A 20,641-nucleotide genomic window follows, 5' to 3' on the forward strand; every position below is an offset into this window, starting at 1 on the left:
TAGCCTTAAAACATGCTCAGTTAGCTGGTGCCCTGCTTAAGGAGCATAGTCTGTCCCTCTCCAGGCCTATTGCTCCGATTGTCATTATCTACAAGACCAAAATCTCTCCAGCTATTCTTTATGGTGCCGAACTTTGGGGTTTCACTAACTTATTCCCCCTCTCCACAGCCCAGAACAAATTCATGAGATCTATAGTGGGTCTACCCCAATCCTCTCCTAGAATTCCCCTGTTATATGACCTTGGTTGTCATGCAATAGAAGATGTTGCCCGGTACAGACCATTGGTATTCTGGAGACGACTCTGGACAACTCCTAAGCTCCACTTATACGCCAAGGCATTATTGGAAGTTAGGGAGCTAAGTCATTCCCACAGGATCTATTGGTTTTCTGGTATCAAAGCATTGTTAATAGACATAGGGATGAGGAATCTTTGGGATCACCCCGACACTGCAGAATTTCCATCAAAAAAGCTCTTAAAGCAGCGTATTGGGAGCTGATCAAAGTGAAGAGATTCTCCACCCATGTATTCCCGTCGTTGTCAAGAGATTTCCTCGAAATCAGGGATGAACCCCATCTGGAAGCCTACTGGGACCTTGTAACGAAGCGTCTAGATCGCAAGTTATACCATCAGTTTAGGGTTGGTACATTGCCCTTGCAGTGCCTCACAAGTAAGTGGGACACCGCTTCTAGCAATAAGTGCAAGCACTGCAAAGTTTTGATAGAAGATATAGACCATCTCTTATTTGTTTGCCCGGTTTACCATAATCCGAGGAGAACTTGGTTGAAACCAGTCTGTAAGCTTATGGGGACTAGTTCAGCTATGGTGGCAAAGAGATTGCTGAAAAACGACCCTACTGCTTATGTAATTATAGGAGTTGCTAAGTTCTTGAGCTGGGCATGGGTCTTGCGCGCAAAAAATGGTGGGTAAAAGTAATCCTGTAAAGTCCCCTATTTCATGTCTATATCGTTTTTAATAATGTGGCCTAAATAGATTTTAAATTAGTTGTGATATGAATGGATAAGTCTTTTGCTGGGTTAAATATTTAATATACTTTTTAACTTATTTTAATATTTTCATATGAGACTGTATATGTGTGTATTTATTATTGTGATAGTGTAGTAAGTGTGAAGTTTTACTCTTGTAATTCTGGATTATGATTTATGGTTGATTTATGTAAATATGTATTTTTGATAACTATGTCTTTTATGATGAAGAATCGCAATAAAGACTTATGAAATGAAATGATTAGCATGTACTAACCCCATTTTAGGAGTCAGCAAAGTATTACAGACTCCTAAATTGAGTTTAGAAATCGATAATTATTAGCAATTAGAAAGGGGCGTGTTGTGGACATTTTTTCCAAATTGTGATTCGGAATTCTAGTTGCAAACCATTAAAGAGTTACCAACTCCCAAGATGGTGTGGTAACTGATTCACAAAGAGGAGGGACCCCCCCCCCAGATCCTTTCCACCTTGGGAATCTGGGTGTCAATGCCATGGGCAGTACGCAGTGTTCCAGGGGACATTTTTCAAAACTAAAAGCTTCTCTTAAAAGCAATCCAGTTTCCTTAAAGGAAATGGGACTGCTTTGAGCCCTAGTCAAGCAACAGCCAAAATCCCGTGCAGGGTGAAACCACAAAAAGTCACTAAATTAACTTAATCCTGGGTAGCTTGGCACAAAAAGGAGTCCGGCTTAGCTTAGAAGCAATGTCTAAAATATTCATGCAAAAAGAACAATTGATGGACAGAATGCAGAACAATCTCATACATTCACCCCAGTCAGAGATCTGGGTCTAAATCCATTGTTTTCTTGCTCACCATGCCATTCCAGTTTGGACCCAGCCATATGCAAATCAGTCATGACCCTGCACCCAATGGGAACAGTCCAGCTCTAGACATGCAATATGCCGTTCACCGACCCAGCCCGCCCGCAGTCGCCCATGTGTGCGCTCAGTAGGAAACAGATGTCCATGGCGGTCCAGATGAGCAGCGACCATTCTCACCTTACGCGTATCATTCAGGCCAAGGACGTTCCATGTGATTCACTTAACTCTAGTCATGTGTGAGAAGTTGGCCTGATATATGATGCTCACTAGTTCTAGTGATCACCTTGTATCATGCCAAGCAACCCTTATGGTGCAGGTTGTAAAGTCAACCTTATAGACAAGCTATCCTAGGGGTAGCATGGACTAAGCAGTCTTAGGCTAAACTCTGTAAAGGCATGTGAAGCAAGCTGTTTTACCATACACAATCCCTTGAATACCAAATGAAAGGACACCACACAGATATATATTGAAAATATATATAGATTTATTACTACAAATATCCCTGATACTCTTTATGAGCACAGAAGCAAATGCGTTAAAACAAAACACAGTTTAAATACACAAAAGTTGCACAATATGGATGAGCCCTAGGGGCCACCTAAACCATATACTAAAATAGTGGTATAAGAACCACTATGGGGAAAGTGACGAGGCCTAGGGCCTGGGGAATCGCTGGAGCTGTTCGGGACTAGCAGTGAAGAAGTCGGGAAAGGCCCGCAGGACTCGGGAGCAGTGCGGAAAGTGCACGCTTTACCAATGCAATGTCAATGGTGCGTAAAAAGTACAAAGTTAGTTATAAAGGAACCTTCCGAGTGACCTAGAAAGCTGAAACTTGAGACACAGACACTAGAGATGTGTACCAGTGTGGGAACACCGGCGGAGCTGAGTTACCTCACCCACAGGAAGCGGGTGCATAGGGTCGAAGTAGTGTCGGGTTTCGTCACGCAGGTCGATGGTGCTTGGAGCTGAAGATGCTGCAGACGGCTCGATGTGAAGAGTTACGGTGGATCCAAGGGTGGATCTGAAGAGGTGAAGACCTGAAAGCAGAGGGGACAATGTTCAAAGTCACTAGCCAGTGACTACCGTGGAACCAGAGTGGAACCAGGCGATGTCGGGTGCAAACAGGCGTCGAGGTGTAGCTTCTCTCTGCAGCCACGTGGACACGAGGGGTCGAAGACGTCCAGGAGTCGGTCACGAGCTGTCCCACGCAGGCTTCTCGCTGTTGGCGGTGTCGGCGACTTGATAGAAGCAAACAGGCCTTGGCTAATGCAAGCCACGCAGGAATCAAAAAAGGCTTGTTACTCGGACCACCAAGGTCAGAGCAGGTACTCCTTTTTACAGGAGCAAGGGCAAGTCTGGAGCAACCAGACCCGCAGTGAAAGTTGTAGGTTTCATCGCCAAGATGGCCGCTAGCCACGTGGCAAGTGGCCGGGATGGCGCGTCGAGTGGCACAATGCAAAAGGGCCCCACGCAGATCGTGGAGATGCTGGGGGGCTGATCTTCGGTGCAAGGGCTGCTCGAGGTTGGGGCTTCTCAAACCCCAAAGCACAGCGTCGAGGGTGCCTCTGATGCTGCGCAGTCAGCGTCTCGGGGGTCTTCCAAGATGTCCGGTCCCACGTCTCTCGGTGCCTCCACGGGTCCCTTCTTTGCAGGGACTTTGGATCGGGCTGTGAGAAGTCTGGGAGTCTGGGTCTTGTCAGGCTCTGGGCTCGGGCTCCGGCGGGAGGCGGCGGCAAAGCAGACGTCGAGTTGCTGGTTGGTGCCTGTGTTCACAGGGTGGTCACTCCTTGGCCACAAGGGAGATTCTCTTCCGTCTTCTGTGCAGCAGAATGTCGAAGTCCAGTCTTCTTCTTTATTTCAAGTTGATTCAGGATGATCTGAAGTCTCAGGACACAGCTCCCACTCTTATTCGAATCTGGGGGGCCGGATCACCTACTAGGTCCCTCCTCTGGGTGGAACCAGGAAGGGGGGTGGTTACACCCCCTTTCCTTTGTCCAGTTTCGCGCCAGGACTGGGGCTGGAAAGCCCCAGCACCGGTTTGAACTGGCCTATGCACAGGGACACCTTGTGTGCCCCATGCATGTCTGTTTCTTTTCAGCCCTGTCCTACCCAATACACAAAATCCTGTCTGGAGTGGTGCTAGCACCTCCCCAGGCAGGAAACCCTTTGTCCAAGCTGCCCTCGCTGGAAGGACTCCCAGCAGCAGGAGGTCAGACTTGTGTCTGTGGTGGCAGCATCCATTTTGTGATGCTAAGGCTCTGTTTAACTTTAACCGGGGTTCAGGCTAGGTACATGTCGTGTCCCTCTAGAAGGGTGGAATGCTACCCCCGTCGCCAGAACTGGCGAGGGGGTAGTATTCCAATTCGTATGACACCTTACTCGACATGTTTTGATAAAGCCAAACCTAAGATAGCATTTAACCGCGAGGATTATAATGCACTTAAGAGTATATGGTATGGCAATATCATGGAACAGCTAAAGGACATGGTTCCGAAAGCTGCAGACAGGCTCAGCTCATGCCAGAGCACCATCTCACATATTTCCAAGCACTCTGCCTCCAGGATTGATGAGGCCTTCCATAGGAGTGACTGATAGGAACATATGTGTCCATTTTGGGTTAGGTATAGGCATACTACACCTAAGTAAGGGGTGGTTACACCGACTTACCCCAGCTGAGTGATCAGCCAGTTGTGTCAAATATGGAGGCCAGGCCAGGGGTGGCACAATACATGCTGCAGCCCCTGGTAGGCCTTGGAAGCACCTATGCCCTGGGTACCTGGGTACACTGTTACAGGGACCAATAAGGTGAACCAGTTCCAATTTCGTTATGCACCTAAAGTACATGGGTTACAATTTAGAGAGAGAACAGCAGGCTGTGGGTCTGATTAGCAGGCCCACAGCCACATTAAGTCATAAACCAGTGAAGCAAAAAGCAAAAATTTGGGGTGACCATAGGATAGCAGACCCTACTCTCCTACACAACCCCCCCCCCAAACGCAGGGACATTAGACTAACCTTGACCAGTTGTGTCTTCATGTTCTAAGTGGAAGTACCTGGAGAGACCATCTGCATTACCATGGTCAGTCCCTGGGCGGTGCTCCACTGTAAAGTCCATCCCCTGTAGGGAAATGGACCACCTGAGCAGTTTGGGGTTTTCACCCTTCATCTGATTAAGCCATAAGAGGGGCTTATGGTCGGTCTGAATCTTGAAGTGAGTGCCAAACAAGTATGGTCTCAACTTCTTCAGGGCCCACACCACAGCAAAGGCCTCCCTCTCAATGGCTGACCAACGTTTCTCTCTGGGGGTCAGCCTTCTGCTAATGAAAGCAATGGGCTGGTCTTGACCATCTACATTAAGTTGTGAAAGCACAGCTCCCACTCCCAACTCAGAAGCATCTGTTTGGACAATAAACTCTCTGGAGTAGTCAGGACTCTTCAGGATAGGTGCAGAGCACATGGCCTTCTTCAGGTCATCAAATGCCTTTTGACAGTATTCTGTCCACTGAACCTTTTTGGGCATCTTCTTGGATGTCAGATCATTAAGAGGAGTCACAATGGACCCATAGTTCTTAACAAACTTCCTGTAGTACCCAGTCAGGCCCAAGAAAGCTCTGACCTGAGTCTGGGTAGTTGGAGGAGTCCAGTCCTTTATGGTCTGAATCTTACTCTCCAGTGGTTGAACTTGGCCTCCACCCACAAGGTGGCCCAAGTACACAACCTTACTCTGCCCTATCTGGCACTTGGTTGCCTTGATAGTGAGGCCTGCCTTTTGCAGAGCCTCTAGCACTTCCTTCAGGTGGACCAGGTGATCCTCCCAGGTGGAGCTAAAGACAGCAATATCATCCAGATATGCTGCACAAAAGTCATCCAACCCAGTAAGGACTTGATTCACCAACCTTTGGAAGGTGGCAGGTGCATTTTTCAAACCAAAGGGCATCACCACGAATTGGTAATGCCCACTGGGGGTAGAAAATGCTGTCTTGGCTTTAGACTCCTCAGCTAACCTGATTTGCCAGTAGCCAGCTGTCAAGTCGAATGTGCTCAAATACTTGGCAGAAGCCAATTTGTCTATGAGCTCATCTGCTCTTGGAATTGGGTGTGTATCTGTCCTAGTGACAGCATTGAGTCCTCTGTAGTCCACACAGAATCTCATCTCTCTCTTCCCATCTTTGGTGTGAGGTTTGGGGACCAGAACCACTGGGCTAGCCCAGGGGCTCTCTGAAGGCTCAATGACACCTAACTCCAGCATCTTTTGTACCTCAGCCTTGATACAGTCTCTGACATGGTCAGGCTGCCTGTAAATTTTGTTCTTTACAGGAAGACTATCACCAGTGTCCACCACATGGGTACACCAGTTAGTCTGACTGGGTGTCAGGGAGAACATATGTCGGAATGACTGCAAAACCTGTCTACAGTCATGTTGCTGATGTTCAGTGAGGCTGCCATCTAAGGCCACACCATCAACTGAGCCATCCTCAGGGTTCTGAGTCAGCAGGTCTGGGAGAGGGTCGCTCTCTTCCTCCTGCCCCTCATCTGTAGCCATGAGCAAGCCCATGTCTGCCCTGTCAGTATATGCTTTCAGCCTGTTAACATGGAGCACCCTGTAAGGGAGTTCCAAGTTCCACCAAGTAGGTGACCTCTCCCTTTTTCTCCATGATTGTATGGGGTCCAGACCATCTGTCTTGGAGTGCTGCTGGGGCCACTGGCTCCAACACCCATACCTTCTGTCCAGGCTGGTACTCAGTCAGGACAGCCTTTTGGTCATGCCAGGCTTTCTGTAAGGCCTGGCTAGCCTCAAGGTTTTTGGAGGCCTTCTCCATATACTCAGCCATCCTGGAGCGGAGACCAAGTACATAGTCCACTATGTCTTGCTTGGGCTTTTTGAGAGGTAACTCCCATCCTTCCCTCACCAGACATAGGGGTCCTCTTACAGGATGTCCAAACAACAATTCAAAGGGGCTGAGGCCAACTCCTTTTTGTGGGACCTCTCTGTAAGCAAACAGAAGGCAGGGCAGAAGGATATCCCATCTTCGCCTGAGCTTCTCAGGTAATCCTTTGATCATGCCCTTTAGGGTCTTGTTGAATCTCTCAACAAGTCCATTGCATTGTGGATGATAGGGAGTGGTGAACTTATAGTTAACACCACATTCCTTCCACATAGCTGTCAAGTAACCTGACATGAAGTTTGCACCTCTATCAGATACTACCTCCTTAGGGCACCCCACTCTGGAGAAAACTCCAAGTAAGGCCCTGGCCACAACAGGAGCTGTTGTGGTCCTAAGTGGAATTGCCTCTGGGTACCTGGTGGCATGGTCCACCACCACCAGTATGAATCTGTGCCCAGATGCTCTAGGGGGATCCATTGGACCAACAATGTCAATCCCCACTCTTTCAAAGGGCACCCCCACCACAGGTAGTGGTATTAGGGGGGCCTTTGTGGTACCACCTGCTTTGCCACTTGCTTGGCAGGTTACACAGGAGCGACAGAACTCCTTTGTATCTTCTGACATGTGAGGCCAGTGAAAGTGACAGACAAGTCTGTCCCATGTTTTGTTCTGGCCTAGGTGCCCTGCTAAGGGAATATCGTGTGCCAAGGTAAGAAGGAAGCCCCTAAATTGCTGAGGTATGACCAACCTCCTGGTTGTACCAGGCTTGGGGTCTCTACCCTCTGAATAAAGGAGCCCATCATCCCAATAAACCTTATGGGTACCTTGAGCATTCCCAGCAGCCTCAGCAGCAGCCTGCTGTCTGAGGGGTTCAAGAGAAGGACAGGATAACTGAGCCTGCCCCAAGTCTGCCCTAGAAGGTCCCCCTGTCCCCAGAAACTCAACCTGATCAGGTTCAAGTTCTATAGGGACAGTTCCTTCAGGGGTCTCAGAATCATCTTCCTGTGAAGGCTGATCCTCACTTGTAGGCATTTGGGAAGGCACAGCCTTTCCCTCCTGTTCCTTGTCTTGGAAGGTACTTGGTCCATTGTTCCAGGATCCAAGACCTGAGGTTCAGAGAGGCACTTTTTGGCCTGTGACCTGGTCACAGCAAGGACATGTGATGATATCCCTAACATCTCTGCATGAGTCCTGTACTCAACTTCTGACCATAGAGAGCTCTCCAGGTCATTGCCCAACAAACATTCTACTGGGAGATCAGCACTAACCACAACTCTTTTTAGGCCAGTTACCCCTCCCCAGGAAAAGTTAACAATTGCCACGCTATGTGTAGTAGTGACATTGCTGGCATTGGTCACCAGGTAATTATCACCTGATATGTACTGTCCAGGGTCCACAAAGCTAGGCGTCACCATAGTGACACTGGCACATGTGTCCCTGTATGCTTGAGCCACCTTTTCATTAATTAATGGTGTCTGTCTGTACTTGCCCAAATTATTGAGACTGACAGTAGGGGAGAAATCAATCTCCCCATCACAGATCAGAACAGCCTGTGTGGGGACTCTGACTAGGTTTGAATCTCCATCAATTCCCAAGGTGATACCCACTACCCCCTTAGTCTGTGGTCCAACACTGCCAGCTGTACTAGTGGGTGCAGGTGCCTTAGGGGCTGCAGTGTTGGTGGCTCCACCCTTTTTACAATCACTTGTCCAGTGAGTGGTGTTTTTGCAAAAGCTACACCAGGGTTTTCTTTGACCTTCTTTCTTCTTCTTCTTGGAAGTTTGGGACCCACCCTCAGTATTAGTTTGGGGCCCTGTTGAAGACTTCTGGTCTTTAGCTTTCTGCTCCCCACCCTTCTGGTCTGTTTTCTTTTGGTCACCACCCTGGTTCTGGTTCTGGTTCTTTTGCTTAACTCTGGTTCTGACCCATTTGTCTGCCCTCTTTCCCAATTCTTGGGGAGAGGTTAGATCTGAGTCAACCAAATGTTGATGCAACTGCTGGTTCTAGACTCCCCATCACTAACTGTGAGGAGTCTGTCTCGGCCTCTACCTTCAAAGGAGAGCCACAAGATTGCTGCCCACTGCTCCTGAGGAACCTGCTGTACTTTGCAAGCTCTCTCAAGTGCAGTTATCCACTTGTGGATATCATCCCCAGCTTTGTAGGGGGGCACAATCTTACTCAGGTTTCTATTGTCATAGGACCTGTCTTTATCCTTAGGGATAGTGCTGCCACCAGTGGAATCTGATCCACTCTCTCTAGGCTGCCTTGCTCTAGCAAGTTTCTCTTTGGCCAGGGCAACTTCTAATTCTTGTCTCTGGATCCTAAGTTCAGCCTCTCTCATTTTGGCCTCATGTTCCCTTCTCTGAGGGCTAGTCAACTCCCTTCTGGAGTTGCCATGAGAACCTCTAGAAACATGGGAAGTATTGGATTCACCTGAGTGATTCCTCCTCCTCCTATGCTCCTGGTTAAGTCCATTTGGGGGTCTGAATGGGTTGGACCCACCTTCAGTCCCAAATAAGCTTAAGTTAGCCTGGTTAAGCCTGCTGACTAACACCTGGCTAGTCCCATCATCAGATTCACTCTCTTCCTCCTCCTCCTCCTCTTCTTCTTCCTCAGGCTGAGTATTCCCAGGGGTCTGGTTTTCCTCATCTACCTGAACTACAGGGGCAGGGGCATCAGAGTTATCATCTTCAGTGGGGGATCCTCCATCTCCAGTCCCTGAGGGGCCTGGTTTGGAGTCCCTTAGAGCTTCAGACTGGTCTAAAAGCTCTCTGAGGTGTCCTGCTGTAGGAGAAGGACCTGTTTTGATTCCTCTCATGGAACACAGTTGCCTCAGTTCCTTAAATGGAAAGTTAGCAAATTTGGATGGTGCCCTTGGAGGGTCACTCTCAACAGAGATGATTCCATTGGATCCCTCTGTTCCAGACATTGCTCTAGTGTGGTGGATGTGTTGCAATCTACCTACACTGGTGTTTTCCTACAAAACCTATCTAGTAGTTGTAGTCAGGGTGTGCTACTCCCTATCCTCTACAACAACTAAGTTCAGTAGAACTTAAGTATATCTAGTCTTTTTTTAGTGTACCTATCAGGTACCTGTATGATCTTTCAAATGATATTTTCAAAGATTGTAATGGTAAAACAACAGCAAGCTCAAATCCCAATCCGCTGCTCACCAATGTGAGAAGGTGGCCTGATATATGATGCTCACTAGTTCTAGTGATCACCTTGTATCATGCCAAGCAACCCTTATGGTGCAGGTTGTAAAGTCAACCTTATAGACAAGCTATACTAGGGGTAGCATGGACTAAGCAGTCTTAGGCTAAACTCTGTAAAGGCATGTGAAGCAAGCTGTTTTACCATACACAATCCCTTGAATACCAAATGAAAGGACACCACACAGATATATATTGAAAATATATATAGATTTATTACTACAAATATCCCTGATACTCTTTATGAGCACAGAAGCAAATGCGTTAAAACAAAACACAGTTTAAATACACAAAAGTTGCACAATATGGATGAGCCCTAGGGGCCCCCTAAACCATATACTAAAATAGTGGTATAAGAACCACTATGGGGAAAGTGAAGAGGCCTAGGGCCTGGGGAATCGCTGGAGCTGTTCGGGACTAGCAGTAAAGAAGTCGGGAAAGGCCCGCAGGACTCGGGAGCAGTGCGGAAAGTGCACGCTTTACCAATGCAATGTCAATGGTGCGTAAAAAGTACAAAGTTAGTTATAAAGGAACCTTCCGAGTGACCTAGAAAGCTGAAACTTGAGACACAGACACTAGAGATGTGTACCAGTGTGGGAACACCGGCGGAGCTGAGTTACCTCACCCACAGGAAGCGGGTGCATAGGGTCGAAGTAGTGTCGGGTTTCGTCACGCAGGTCGATGGTGCTTGGAGCTGAAGATGCTGCAGGCGGCTCGATGTGAAGAGTTCCGGTGGATCCAAGGGTGGATCTGAAGAGGTGAAGACCTGAAAGCAGAGGGGACAATGTTCAAAGTCACTAGCCAGTGACTACCGTGGAACCAGAGTGGAACCAGGCGATGTCGGGTGCAAACAGGCGTCGAGGTGTAGCTTCTCTCTGCAGCCACGTGGACACGAGGGGTCGAAGACGTCCAGGAGTCGGTCACGAGCTGTCCCACGCAGGCTTCTCGCTGTTGGCGGTGTCGGCGACTTGATAGAAGCAAACAGGCCTTGGCTAATGCAAGCAACGCAGGAATCGAAAAAGGCTTGTTACTCGGACCAGCAAGGTTAGAGCAGGTACTCCTTTTTACAGGAGCAAGGGCAAGTCCGGAGCAACCAGACCCGCAGTGAAAGTTGTAGGTTTCTTCGCCAAGATGGCCGCTAGCCACGTGGCAAGTGGCCGGGATGGCGCATCGAGTGGCACAATGCAAAAGGGCCCCACGCAGATCGTGGAGATGCTGGGGGGCTGATCTTCGGTGCAAGGGCTGCTCGAGGTTGGGGCTTCTCAAACCCCAAAGCACAGCGTCGAGGGTGCCTCTGATGCTGCGCAGTCAGCGTCTCGGGGGTCTTCCAAGATGTCCGGTCCCACGTCTCTCGGTGCCTCCACGGGTCCCTTCTTTGCAGGGACTGTGGATCGGGCTGTGAGAAGTCTGGGAGTCTGGATCTTGTCAGGCTCTGGGCTCGGGCTCCGGCGGGAGGCGGCGGCAAAGCAGACGTCGAGTTGCTGGTTGGTGCCTGTGTTCACAGGGTGGTCACTCCTTGGCCACAAGGGAGATTCTCTTCCGTCTTCTGTGCAGCAGAATGTCGAAGTCCAGTCTTCTTCTTTATTTCAAGTTGATTCAGGATGATCTGAAGTCTCAGGACACAGCTCCCACTCTTATTCGAATCTGGGGGGCCGGATCACCTACTAGGTCCCTCCTCTGGGTGGAACCAGGAAGGGGGGTGGTTACACCCCCTTTCCTTTGTCCAGTTTCGCACCAGGACTGGGGCTGGAAAGCCCCAGCACCGGTTTGAACTGGCCTATGCACAGGGACACCTTGTGTGCCCCAGGCATGTCTGTTTCTTTTCAGCCCTGTCCTACCCAATACACAAAATCCTGTCTGGAGTGGTGCTAGCACCTCCCCAGGCAGGAAACCCTTTGTCCAAGCTGCCCTCGCTGGAAGGACTCCCAGCAGCAGGAGGTCAGACTTGTGTCTGTGGTGGCAGCATCCATTTTGTGATGCTAAGGCTCTGTTTAACTTTAACCGGGGTTCAGGCTAGGTACATGTCGTGTCCCTCTAGAAGGGTGGAATGCTACCCCCGTCGCCAGAACTGGCGAGGGGGTAGTATTCCAATTCGTATGACACCCTACTCGACATGTTTTGATAAAGCCAAACCTAAGATAGCATTTAACCGCGAGGATTATAATGCACTTAAGAGTATATGGTATGGCAATATCATGGAACAGCTAAAGGACATGGTTCCGAAAGCTGCAGACAGGCTCAGCTCATGCCAGAGCACCATCTCACATATTTCCAAGCACTCTGCCTCCAGGATTGATGAGGCCTTCCATAGGAGTGACTGATAGGAACATATGTGTCCATTTTGGGTTAGGTATAGGCATACTACACCTAAGTAAGGGGTGGTTACACCGACTTACCCCAGCTGAGTGATCAGCCAGTTGTGTCAAATATGGAGGCCAGGCCAGGGGTGGCACAATACATGCTGCAGCCCCTGGTAGGCCTTGGAAGCACCTATGCCCTGGGTACCTGGGTACACTGTTACAGGGACCAATAAGGTGAACCAGTTCCAATTTCGTTATGCACCTAAAGTACATGGGTTACAATTTAGAGAGAGAACAGCAGGCTGTGGGTCTGATTAGCAGGCCCACAGCCACATTAAGTCATAAACCAGTGAAGCAAAAAGCAAACATTTGGGGTGACCATAGGATAGCAGACCCTACTCTCCTACGTTACCCCATCTAACAATTTGCCTGCAGATGCCTCAAGATGTACTTCATTCCTGCTAGATCGCTCTGGGAGAAGGGAAGGATGGCATATAAAACATATATCAAAGCTCGCCCTCCACAGGGCTGCCCCCATCCACTCCAACCCTCCTAACAGGCTGAGCATGAACCCCAATCAACCCACATCCCCAACTTAGAACGAGAATTACACAAAAAAGGGAATCATCCCTGGGGTAAATGTCTAGGAGCCCAGTTTGCCAACCAGCAAGGGTCGGGCGGTGGGACAGGGATCACAGATAGAAGCAGCCAGTCTCAGGACAAGTCAAACATCTGCAACCAGCAACATTAATTTTACTAGAAGAAAGGATACAAGAGGAAAGAGTCATTGTCCCTCTGGGCAGCTCTGGCCCTCACAACTGAGTCGACAGTTGCTCATGGATCATCAGTGCATTGTGTATTCAGTCATTATCGCTGGTATGGCTTCCTTCCTCCCCATCTTTATCCGGTCATTCTGCTTTCTTAGCCAGCCGCAGATCTTTCACGAACCGAGTAGCGCTCTTCGGGTCTGTGAAGTATGTGGTACGTCCAGCGTGGAACACCCACAGGTTTGCCGGGTATAATAGGGAATATTTAACATCCAGGTGTTGCAAGGTGCGTTTAACCGTCATAAATTCTCTTCTAGCTGCTTGTACTGCTAAGGTGAAATCTGGATAAAAGGACACCGGGGTCCTCTGATATACTACATTTTGCATGTCTCTGGCCATCGGGAGCACCGTATCTCTGTCCCAGTAATTTAATAGGCATGCAATGATTGGTCTGGCCGGCGCGCCAGGCGGGGGGGGTGAGGGCCCAAAGATCTGTGCGCTCTCTCCACAATGCACACGGGCGACAGCGATTCTTCAAAGAGAGCCTGCAGCATTTGCTCAACATAGTCTTCCGCTCGTGGCTTTGGGGTGGATTACAGCACCCCTACAATTCGCAGATTGTTGCAGCACGATCTGGCCTCCAAATCTTCGTTTTTATTTCTTATCACCTCCAGTACCTTTTCCATGCTTAGTAGTTTTTCTCGGGTGGTCCCACCATCATCCTCCAGAACTGAGACACAGTGTTCTACTTGTTTGAGGCGTTCTCCATGCTTTGTCCCTTTCTCCTTAAGACGATCCAATCTGTCTGACAGGGAATTGATTTTATTGTCAATGCCGGTGAGGAATTGTTTAAGGTCCCTAAACATTTCTCTGATGTCTGGTTCAGGAGGGGTTGCGCCACCCGGTTCTGAATCTGGTTGGGTGTCCTCCATGGCTGGGGATCCTCAGGTGGTTTGCGTTGCTTGAAGACCAGTTTTGACTGTTTAGTGTCTGTTTTCCCTATGCTTCGGATATGACCCTGGCCCAAATAAGGTTGAGTGCTTGCCTTGTTGTGGGGGGCTATCCAGGGGGAGTAAGAGCAGGCAGCCACCTACGTTCCACCCACTGTGTTCCTGGCTCCTTTGCATGCTTGCCTCGACGTCCAGCACCTGGTGTTGTGGCTTCACCCCGGTCATTGGGGATTACACTCACATGGAGACAGTATGCTTTTAATCAGTGCTCGCCCAATAATCCCAGCTCCAGCCTCTCACAGGCCTCGCGTTGCAGGGCCACTCCCTGGGCAGGGTACGTGAAAACTGCTATTTGAATTGGCAGGGTGTAGGTGCTGTATGCTTGGAAAAAGTAGGTATGTAGACTTTCACTTTATTTGTTGTGTTTTTCTGTCTTTTGTATTGTGTTTGGGGGCTCTCCCCTTTTTCCCAGGTTGGATGCTGTCTAGGGCCTTTGTAGGCTAGTTGCGGGCGGGGTGAGCTGGCTTTAAAAGATTAGAGCAGCGGGGCCTCACTTCTATGCTCTCACATGAGTTTAACGATTCCCAACGGGTTACTCCTTGCATCTCAGGCATCGTTCTGCACCTCCGTTGCAGGGGGATGGTGCCCTGCCTCTGCGATGGGATCCCCGCCCGACTTCATGCAAGGCCACAGAATCGCTCCACACATTTCAGTCCGCTCGCTTCCACAATCTGTCCTCCGAATGCCTCAAAGCTCGCACTACAGTGACTGCCAGGGACCCTGATACAGTCTTCTCTGTCTGTGGCCTCCCACAGTGCCCAGCCCCCTCGCCTGGAATGCGATCGGAGTGGGTCTGGCCAGGCCGACTTCCCTGCGGGTCGCCAAATCTCTTCTCGGTGGCCCTTGTAAACTCACCCCAGCTCCTCTCACGATGGCGATCTCGGTTCCGCAGCCCCACAGCAATTCACATGGAGCCCGCCATCACCTCCGGGGGGCCAGCCGTCTCCAGAGCCAACGCCGGGCAACAGTCTTTCCTTACACGGGAAGCAGCACTTCCATGTGGCTCTCAGCAAGGCTGCACAGCTGCTCCTCCGTCTATCGGATGTTTAATCATTCTCAGGGGACTGCCGACCTCAGACTCAAAACCACTGAGGCACCGGTCTCTCCGGAATGCTTCCCGTTCAATAATAGATGATAATGCCGGCCACGGTGGTGGATAACTGTCTGATTATCTGCCACACGTTCAGCGCCTCCCCACAAGGCAGCCATCTTGCTGTTGGGCTCACTAGCGCCCCCCCAAAGCCAAAAGTGAAGCCGACCAGGATAGAGCACGGTCCGGATACAAGAAGTGGATTGGCCCTAGTCAGCCCTTACCTTCCGACTTAGAAAAATGTCTGAGAAGATAAAGTTCAGGAGAGCAAGGCTGCAGGAAATGTTCGAGGAAGGAGAATCATTGTCGGATGGCCTTGGGTCAAAGCCACAGAGAAGATTTCTACGTTCAGACTTAGTCGCTGAAATGGAAGCTGAAAACGTCCATCGGAACGAAGCAGAAGGCTGTACCTGAATACAATTCCCCAAGGGCAGATACCCCTTTGATAAAGGACCCCTGAAACAGATTTGCTGCTTCGGAGTAGAACCTAGCAGGAGAAGCCGCAAAGTAAATCTGACCGGCAATGTACTTTGGGTGGATGAGATTTTGTCTAAGTCCTACGTTTTGGAAAATGCCCATCTGGGCACATTTAGCACCACAACCAAGGGTCCAGGAGTGGTGGGACACCTCTTAGGGTTCGGTATTTCCTCCGGCTGGGTTCAGGTATGGGTTAAAGATGGTGGGAGCCTGTTGTGTCCCTGTTGCTCTGAACAGGAGGCAAGCAAACTAGCCCTTCGAGTCACTTCTGGTAGTCCTGGCTTCAGGCAGGAGAGCAGTTATTCCAGGTACAGCAGTAGCCTGGCAGATTGCACAGCAGGTCACAGCAGCAGACAGTCCTCTGAGAGTCTTTCCACAGTTCCAGTAGTGAAGTAAAGAGTGGGTATGAAGGTCCTATTTTTTACCCCGGTTCCCTTGTGCTGGAAGGTGGGAGAAACTTCTGGAAAGGTTCTGTGAAGTGCATGGCATTTTCTGACTTCCCTGCTCTGGCTCCAAGCTATCTGCAGTGAAAATACAGGGTTGTTGGACCATGTGTGTGAAGGCAGAGAACAAGCTATTCATGTGTAAATGGAGCTGTGCTCAGCTCCGCTCCATCCTGCCAGCAAATGGCCCATTCAGGCACACCTAATCCCTCTAGTCTGTGTTTGTCCGGGAAGAATTCACAAAGTTTAAGTATCAGTTACTCCCAGTCATGTACCCAGGCTAGGCTATAGTCACAGAAGTTTGAGATATTGAAATACTAGACTAACATTTTGCTTACCCTTTACAAGGATTCTCTCTGTAAATCTATCCCACGCAACCCAGTGCGCCACTTGGAAAATATGTTTAGAAATGCAGATGAAAAACTGTATCGTAATTTTACTTATTTTTTATTAAGCACATCACTATTAAACCTATCTTATAAATAATTGGATAGCTCTGTTTAGTGATGTGTAATTCCAGACCACAAAAGGTAAAAAAAAAGCAGCAACATGTGGAAAGTACCCCACATAGAGACATTTTTACTGTGTCACTTTTAGGTAGTCATGCTGTTGTACAGCCCTAGAAACCACTGTAGTAACGATCTTCACTTCATATTATCAGCTTGTTATGGAAAGAATCATGGGGAGTTCTAGCTTGTTCACAGATTAAGATTAAGATACTTATGATAGGTTTACAAGTAACCTTTAGTTCTCCAGAATTAGGTCTTAATTAATACTTATAAACACTAGAAATGAAGAGCAAGCTCATTACCCAACACAGAGTGATGAGAAAGCCATGAGAGAAAATATAGTAAACATAAAGTGAAAAAGATAATAACTTCTCTAAATTCAATAGCTTTCCTCAAAGAGACATATCTCACTTTAGGTCTGGATAACAAGGTGTGAGAATTTTCCATTTTGGAAAGAAAATCCTGTTTCTGCCCAAAATGGAATTACACTGTGGAAAAACATTATCAGCCAGATTCATCATTCTCCCGTTTTGCGAGCCCCTAATAGCGATTCATAAGGAATCGCTATTAAGGACTTGCAAAACGGGATTCATGTAGGAATTGCAAAAAATATTGCGATTCCTACATGTTCCTTATTTGCGATTAGCAAATTGCTAATCGCAAATAAGGAATAACTCCCCATGCATTCCTATGGGCCTACAGGCCCATAGGAATGAATGGGGAGTTATTCCTTATTTGCGATTAGCAATTAGCTAATCGCAAATAAGGATGCGATTTCAAGGGTGCAGGGGTGTTCAAAGGACACCCTGTAGCACCCCTGAAATGTAATCTACATTGGTGTTGCGCACACACATAAACAAAGGACATGTGTGTGTGTAACATGCAACTTAGAAAAATGCATTTAAATGCATTTTTCTAAGTTTTTGCTATTTACCACGAGGTCTGACCTCTCGGTAAATAGCGGCCCAAAATTGCAATTTCGCAATTTTAAAATGATTCATGAATTGCATTTAAGGAATCTCAAATAGAGATTCCTTAAATGCAATTCTTCGCAAATGTGCGAATTCTTTAATAGCGAATTTTGCATTTGGGATGATGAATCCCAAATGCAAAAATTGCACTCACAAAAGGCAAGATTCTGAGAATCTTGCCCTTTGCAAGTGCAATTTAGCTTGATGAATCAGGCTGTAAGTGCAGCACAGTGACTTGCCCTCCAGGTTTGTGGCAAGTAAAACATGCCTCAAACTGTAAGGGCAAACAATGCCTATTCCTATTTTGTGTACCTAAGAATGAGGGAAAACAGGTACAAATAGCATGTTATTCCTAATTTTGAGAACTGCAACTTGGAAGCAAGTACAGCTTGAACACCAGGTGGTTACCACCCTAAACTAACAGGTATTAGTTAGTTTGCAATTTTCACCCAAAGTAACACTAGGCTTGCAATTTGGCTTTGAGTGTCTGCACCTGAATCAAAGTGTAAAAAGTAATGTTTGAGAGGGACATGGATGCCATTGATTATATTAACAGAAAGTTCCCAAAAGGGAACACCAGCAGCTTCCTTCGCTAAAGATATGACCTTTATATCAACCTAGAATATTCGTTTTCTACTATCATATTCATACAACAATCCATCCGACAACAATTACGCCACATGTTGCTAGGTATGTACTATTAACACTATAAGTAACATATTGCTGCTTGCATTTTCTAATCTTATTCATCCAGGAAAGGGATCTTATCGTACCTACTCTTCAAATCGGGGACAAAAAGGAAGGAAGGGTGAGTTAACACGCACATTATTCTTATGGAATAAAGATGCCGGAGAGCCTATATTTCGCTAACCTTTTGGCTTATATTATGACAACTAAGATACTTACTTTGCAAAATGTGCTGAATGTTGGATTTATGCCTCGGTAAACATGTTGATACTTTTGCCATAGGGGATAGATTATCTTAAAACATTTAAAAAATCACGTTTCTATTAAATGGTGAAAAAAAAGTCTAGGAAAGTCTCTTCTTTTATAGTGACTTGTAAGGAAAACTTGAATATAGGAAATACCATTACTTGTAGGCAACAATTCTCCTTCCAATAATTCATGAAATAGGAGTAGTGCTTAGCCTTGTAGGTGTAAGGATTTCATCCAGGTATTGTAGTTGTTTCGGCAAGACGGATAGAGAGTAACTATCCTTTATTAAGAGCGGACAGTACAAAACCAGGAGCAGACACCTCTGCTAATGCTCCTTCCCAACTGCCACAGCACTCCAACACTCTAGGACCTCCACTGGAACATTAACATCCCCATGGCAACCAAGATGCAACACTTCTTCCCCCTTTAGCCAAACAACAACCCCAACACAGTCCCAGTAACATAACATAGAATAGCATAAAAAAGTACAAGTTGTCCATTACTAATAAGTTGTACATAACATGTATGCTTAAACATTGCTAAATGTTTTCAAAACAGAATCTTTCAACATACTAGGAAGGATCACAACTCCATCAGAGGTTGTAGTTGTAGGTTTGGATAATCTCCTTCCAATTACTTTTGTGGAACTGTTACCAATGTCTACAGCAGTTCCACAGCATCCTCTCCCCACCACAACAAATGAGCATTGACAGCAGCATCCACTTCTTTCCGACTATGCCCCTAATACATTATCTTGTTACACCTAGACACTCTTCCAAAATGCCACACTTTACAATCACTGAACTTTGCAGAGCATGCATAAAGCTCCTTCATTTGCAAAGGTTCAAAGACCTTGCTACTTCCCTTCTTATTCCTGGGACTAAGTTTCACACAACGCCAATCCCCCTTCTGCAAATCAACTTCCTTCACACCATGCATTCTGTCCTAGTACTCCTTATATACACTCTGCGCATCCATAACATTTATTTTTACAACAGCAGGTGACCATATATTCTGGTGATCCACAGACATTCAATCATTATTATCCTTGATGAATGTTTCTCTACCCCTAAATACTTTGAATGGGACTATTCCCCATCACTGCAGGAGTAATCCTATATGCCCACAAAAGAGTACTAAGTTACTTCTCTCAGTTCTTTGCAGAATGTATAGCAGCTTGTACACTACCACCAATATGAGGTCTTTACCCTTTTTTTGATTTGACAATTCCCACACGTCCTTCGTGTGTAATACTCAAATTATTTTGTCAGAGAATCTGTGGAGGAATGGCTCTCATCTCTGAGTAGTAACCCCTGGGCAAACACAGACAGCTCATCTTTTAGCACCAATTAGGTCCTACAAACATCCTTTAGTTTTTTCTTCTTCGGTCAACCACTCACAACATACCATTTAACTTCTTTTAACACATCATCATTGTCATATCCAGACTCCCAATCATTTTTCATGATGGCACCAATTTCTTCCACCATGGCTGCACAGTACTTGTCCCACTCACTAGATTCATATACTTTCAAGGATAACGGGGTTCTGCTCAACCAATTGGCAACCTTGTTTCCTTTCCCAGGTATATATTCCACATCATAAATGTAAAAATAATCTCTAAGACATCCTAGCTATGCAAGGAGTTGCTTTCACTACACTCTCTGTGGTCAAAACCTTCACAAATGGTTTTTGATCTGTACATAAAGTGAATCTTGCACCCCACAGGTATTGCCTGGCCTCCTCCATAACCTAAACAGACATTACCATCTCTGTTTCAATCACAGAATACTTTTCCCAAGTGGGAGACAAGGAACAGGAAGCAAATGACACAGTATATTCTTCACCATCCTCCCAAAACTATGACTAATCCTTTTCCACTGGCCTCTGTGTTGAGAATACTCCTAGTAGTAAAATCAAACCCATGCATTGGAACAGCATTACAAATATCCACCTCAATACTATCAAATTCATTTTGTGCCTTTTCCTTTCACCCAAATTATTGGTGATATTTCAGCATTTGTAGTAACTCGTATGTCTTCCCAGAAAAAATCTTCACAAATTCGGAGTGAAAATCCCTTAGATCCAGAAATGATCTCTTGTCATCTTTACAAGTGGGTGGGGGGCATCATTAATAGAATCTACCAACTCCTTCTTCAGCATAATACCAGATCTACTTATCTCATGTCCCAATTATGTTACAGTATCCATAG

At 47.1% G+C, this 20,641-nt stretch overlaps 1 protein-coding gene across 1 annotated transcript in view; it reads right to left on the minus strand.

The window, feature by feature from the left end:
- Nucleotides 1-20,641, minus strand: part of LOC144783084 (cadherin-related family member 4-like) — a 361,413-nt gene that overhangs the window by 3,418 nt on the left and 337,354 nt on the right. The gene's annotated exons all lie outside the window — the stretch shown is intronic.

This window comes from Lissotriton helveticus, chromosome 9 (genome assembly GCF_964261635.1).
Source record: "Lissotriton helveticus chromosome 9, aLisHel1.1, whole genome shotgun sequence".
NCBI lineage: Eukaryota > Metazoa > Chordata > Amphibia > Caudata > Salamandridae > Lissotriton > Lissotriton helveticus.